Raw genomic sequence first — 6,000 nt, 5'->3', positions numbered from 1 at the left:
TCTCGCTGTGATAACGTATTTCAAGCAACCTATAGGATTTGTGGTAAAAATTTTCTCCATATATGGCACATGTGTGCCACGTCCAAAAAAGCACTCCACTCGCTAAGAGAAGGCCTCCGAAGCGCGTTTTGTCATTTATGGAACACATTTAGTGTGTTGTGATTTATTGCTTGGCACACACATCCATTGTTCGAAAATGCACTGTATTCGCTCTCAAACACATTTTGCGCATAGCATGATACAGCTTGTCATTGTGGGCCAGCGGAAGGTGCCAGGAGGATTATTCCAAGTGTGCCTGACGCAGCTTCGCATCCCGTTCTATCTGCAACAGTTTCAGTTGGCTGAGGAGCACTGCTGTGGAGTTACAGCTAAAATGAGAAAATGTGTTTCTCTCGCTGTGATAATGTATTTCAAGCAACCTATAGGCTTTGAGGTAAAAATTTTCTCCATATATGGCACATGTGTGCCACGTCCAAAAAAGCACTTTACTCGCTCAGAGAAGAAGGGCTAAGGTTAGGGTTAGGGTTAGGGTTAGGGTTAGGGTTAGGGTTAGGGTTCATGGATTACTTGTCATCAATTGTATTTCAGGAACGTGTGTCAAGATTGTACAACTGAGTTCTGACAGGAATTTTTTAGGGTTTTGGCACTTATGGAACACATTTAGTGTGATGTGCTTTATTGCTTGGCACACACAACCATTGTTCGAAAATGCACTTTATTCGCTCTCAAACACATTTTGAGCAAAGCATAATACGGCGTGTCATTGTGAGGCAGCGGAAGGTGCCAGGAGGCTCATTCTAAATGTGCTTGACGCAGCTTCGCATCCCGTTCTATCTGCAACAGTTTCAGGTGGCTGTGAAGCACTGCTGTGGGGTTACAACTAAAATGAGAAAATGTGTTTCTCTTGCTGTGATAATGTATTTCAAGCAACCTATAGGCTTGTGGTAAAAATTTTCTCCATATATGGCACATGTGTGCCACGTCCAAAAAAGCACTTTACTGCTCAGAGAAGAAGGGCTAGGGTTAGGGTTAGGGTTAGGGTTAGGGTTAGGGTTAGGGTTAGGGTTAGGGTTTAGAGTTAGGGTTAGGGTTAGGGTTAGGTTAAGGGTTAGGGTTTTGGCACTTATGGAACACATTTAGTGAGATGTGCTTTATTGCTTGGCACACACAACCATTGTTCGAAAATGCACTTTATTTGCTCTCAAACACAATTTGAGCAAAGCATAATACGGCGTGTCATTGTGAGGCAGCGGAAGGTGCCAGGAGGCTCATTCTAAATGTGCCTGACGCAGCTTCGCATCCCGTTCTATCTGCAACAGTTTCAGGTGGCTGTGAAGCACTGCTGTGGAGTTACAGCTAAAATGAGAAAATGTGTTTCTCTCGCTGTGATAATGTATTTCAAGCAACCTATAGGCTTTGTGGTAAAAATTTTCTCCATATATGGCACATGTGTGCCACGTCCAAAAAAGCACTCCACTCGCTCAGAGAAGGCCTCCGAAGCGCGTTTTGCCACTTATGGACCACATTTAGTGTGATGTGCTTTATTGCTTGGCACACACAACCATTGTTCGAAAATGCACTTTATTCGCTCTCAAGCACATTTTCAGCAAAGCATAATACGGCGTGTCATTGTGAGGCAGCGGAAAGTGCCAGGAGGCTCATTCCAAGTGTGCCTGACGCAGCTTCGCATCCCGTTCTATCTGCAACAGTTTCAAGTGGCTGAGAAGCATTGCTGTGGAGTTACAGTTAAAATGAGAAAATGTGTTTCTCTCGCTGTGATAATGTATTTCAAGCAACCTATAGGCTTTGGGGTAAAAAAATTCTCCATGGCACATATGTGCCACGTCCCAAAAAGCACTCCAATCGCTCAGAGAAGGCCTCCGAAACGCGTTTTGGCACTTATGGAACACATTTAGTGTGATGTGCTTTATTGCTTGGCACACACATCCATTGTTCGAAAATGCACTTTATTCGCTCTCAAACACATTTTGCGCAAAGCATGATACGGCTTGTCATTGTGGGCCAGCGGAAGGTGCCAGGAGGATTATTTCAAGTGTGCCTGACGCAGCTTCGCATCCCGTTCTATCTGCAACAGTTTCAGGTGGCTGAGAAGCACTGCTGTGGAGTTACAGCGAAGATGAGAAAATGTGTTTCTCTCGCTCTGATAATGTATTTCAAGCAACCTATAGGCTTTGTGGTAAAAATTTTCTCCATATATGGCACATGTGTGCCACGTCCAAAAAAGCACTCCACTCGCTCAGAGAAGGCCTCCGAAGCGCGTTTTGGCACTTATGGAACACATTTAGTGTGATGTGATTTATTGCTTGGCACACACATCCATTGTTCGAAAATGCACTTTATTCGCTCTCAAACACATTTTGAGCAAAGCATGATACGGCTTGTCATTGTGGGCCAGCGGAAGGTGCCAGAAGGATTATTCCAAGTGTGCCTGACGCAGCTTCGCATCCCGTTCTATCTGCAACAGTTTCAGGTGGCTGAGAAGCAGTGCTGTGGAGTTACAGCTAAAATGAGAAAATGTGTTTCTCTCGCTGTGATAATGTATTTCAAGCAACCTATAGGCTTTGTGGTAAAAAATGTCTCCATATATGGCACATGTGTGCCACGTCCAAAAAAGCACTTTACTCGCTCAGAGAAGAAGGGCTAGGGTTAGGGTTAGGGTTAGGGTTAGGGTTTAGAGTTAGGGTTAGGGTTAGGGTTAGGGTTAGGGTTAGGGTTAGGGTTAGGGTTAGGGTTAGGGTTAGGGTTAGGGTTAGGTTAAGAGTTAGGGTTAGGGTTTTGGCACTTATGGAACACATTTAGTGAGATGTGCTTTATTGCTTGGCACACACAACCATTGTTCGAAAATGCACTTTATTCGCTCTCAAACACATTTTGAGCAGAGCATAATACGGCGTGTCATTGTGAGGCAGCGGAAGGTGCCAGGAGGCTCATTCTAAATGATCCTGACGCAGCTTCGCATCCCGTTCTATCTGCAACAGTTTCAGGTGGCTGAGAAGCATTGCTGTGGAGTTACAACTGAAATGAGAAAATGTGTTTCTCTCGCTGTGATAATGTATTTCAAGCAACCTATACGATTTGTGGTAAAAATTTTCTCCATATATGGCACATGTGTGCCACGTCCAAAAAAGCACTCCACTCGCTCAGAGAAGGCCTCCGAAGCACGTTTTGGCACTTATGGAACACATTTAGTGTGATGTGCTTTATTGCTTGGCACACACATCCATTGTTCGAAAATGCACATTATTCGCTCTCAAACACATTGTGCGCAAAGCATGATACGGCTTGTCATTGTGGGCCAGCGGAAGGTGCCAGGAGGATTATTTCAAGTGTGCCTGACGCAGCTTCGCATCCCGTTCTATCTGCAACAGTTTCAGGTGGCTGAGAAGCACTGCTGTGGAGTTACAGCTAAAATGAGAAAATGTGTTTCTCTCGCTGTGATAATGTATTTCAAGCAACCTATGGGCTTTTTGGTAAAAAATTTCTCCATATATGGCACATGTGTGCCACATCCAAAAAAGCACTTTCCTCGCTCAGAGAAGAAGGGCTAGGGTTAGGGTTAGGGTTTAGAGTTAGGGTTAGGGTTAGGGTTAGGGTTAGGGTTCGGGTTAGGGTTAGGGTTAGGGTTAGGGTTAGGGTTAGGGTTAGGGTTAGGGGTAGGGTTAGGGTTAGGGTTAGGGTTAGGGTTAGGGTTAGGGTTAGGTTAAGGGTTAGGGTTAGGGTTTTGGCACTTATGGAACACATTTAGTGAGATGTGCTTTATTGCTTGGCACACACAACCATTGTTCGAAAATGCACTTTATTCGCTCTCAAACACATTTTGAGCAAAGCATAATACAGCGTGTCATTGTGAGGCAGCGGAAGGTGCCAGGAGGCTCAGTCTAAATGTGCCTGACGCAGCTTCGCATCCCATTCTATCTGCAACAGTTTCAGTTGGCTGAGAAGCACTGCTGTGGAGTTACAGCTAAAATGAGAAAATGTGTTTCTCTCGCTGTGATAATGTATTTCAAGCAACGTATAGGCTTTGTGGTAAAAATTTTCTCCATATATGGCACATATGTGCCACGTCCAAAAAAGCACTCCACTCGCTAGAGAGGGCCTCCGAAGCGCGTTTTGGCACTTATGGAACAAATTTAGTGTGATGTGCTTTATTGCTTGGCACACACATCCATTGTTCGAAAATGCACTGTATTCGCTCTCAAACACATTTTGCGCATAGCATGATACGGCTTGTCATTGTGGGCCAGCGGAAGGTGCCAGGAGGATTATTCCAAGTGTGCCTGACGCAGCTTCTTATCCCGTTCTATCTGCAACAGTTTCAGTTGGCTGAGGAGCACTGCTGTGGAGTTACAGCTAAAATGAGAAAATGTGTTTCTCTCGCTGTGATAATGTATTTCAAGCAACCTATAGGCTTTGTGGTAAAAATGTTCTCCATATATGGCACGTGTGCCACGTCCAAAAAAGCACTCCACTCGCTCAGAGAAGGCCTCCGAAGCGCGTTTTGGCACTTATGGAACACATTTAGTGTGATGTGCTTTATTGCTTGGCACACACATCCATTGTTCGAAAGTGCACTTTATTCGCTCTCAAACACAATTTGAGCAAAGCATAATACGGCGTGTCATTGTGAGGCAGCGGAAGGTGCCAGGAGGCTCATTCTAAATGTGCTTGACGCAGCTTCGCATCCCATTCTATCTGCAACAGTTTCAGGTGGCTGTGAAGCACTGCTGTGGGGTTACAACTAAAATGAGAAAATGTGTTTCTCTCGCTGTGATAATGTATTTCAAGCAACCTATAGGCTTGTGGTAAGAATTTTCTCCATATATGGCACATGTGTGCCACGTCCAAAAAAGCACTCCACTCGCTCAGAGAAGGCCTCCGAAGCGCGTTTTGGCACTTCTGGAACACATTTAGTGTGATGTGCTTTATTGCTTGGCACACGCATCCATTGTTCGAAAATGCACTTTATTCGCTCTCAAACACATTGTGCGCAAAGCATCATACGGCTTGTCATTGTGGGCCAGCGGAAGGTGCCAGGAGGATTATTCCAAGTGTGCCTGACGCAGCTTCGCATCCCGTTCTATCTGCAACAGTTTCAGGTGGCTGAGAAGCATTGCTGTGGAGTTACAGCTAAAATGAGAAAATGTGTTTCTCTCACTGTGATAATGTATTTCAAGCAACCTATAGGCTTTGTGGTAAAAAAATGTCTCCATATATGGCACATGTGTGCCACGTCCAAAAAAGCACTTTACTCGCTCAGAGAAGAAGGGCTAGGGTTAGGGTTAGGGTTAGGGTTAGGGTTAGGGTTAGGGTTAGGGTTTAGAGTTAGGGTTAGGGTTAGGGTTAGGGTTAGGGTTAGGGTTAGGGTTAGGGTTAGGGTTAGGTTAAGGGTTAGGGTTAGGTTAAGGGTTAGGGTTTTGGCACTTATGGAACACATTTAGTGAGATGTGCTTTATTGCTTGGCACACACAACCATTGCTCGAAAATGCACTTTATTCGCTCTCAAACACAATTTGAGCAAAGCATAATACGGCGTGTCATTGTCAGGCAGCGGAAGGTGCCAGGAGGCTCATTCTAAATGTGCTTGACGCAGCTTCGCATCCTGTTCTATCTGCAACAGTTTCAGGTGGCTGTGAAGCACTGCTGTGGGGTTACAACTAAAATGAGAAAATGTGTTTCTCTCGCTGTGATAATGTATTTCAAGCAACCTATAGGCTTTGTGGTAAAAAATTTCTCCATATATGGCACATGTGTGCCACGTCCAAAAAAGCACTTTACTCGCTCAGAGAAGAAGGGCTCGGGTTAGGGTTAGGGTTAGGGTTAGGGTTAGGGTTAGGGTTAGGGTTAGGTTAAAGGTTAGGGTTAGGGTTAGGGTTTTGGCACTTATGGAACACATTTAGTGTGATGTGCTTTATTGCTTGGCCCACACAACCATTGTTCAAAAATGCACTTTATTCGCTCTCAAACACATTTTGAGCAAAG

The sequence above is a fragment of the Doryrhamphus excisus genome, linkage group LG13 (genome assembly GCF_037039965.1).
Source record: "Doryrhamphus excisus strain RoL-2023G ecotype Guam linkage group LG13, RoL_Dexc_Guam_v1.1, whole genome shotgun sequence".
NCBI classification, from domain to species: domain Eukaryota; kingdom Metazoa; phylum Chordata; class Actinopteri; order Syngnathiformes; family Syngnathidae; genus Doryrhamphus; species Doryrhamphus excisus.
This window is presented reverse-complemented; position numbering follows the sequence as displayed.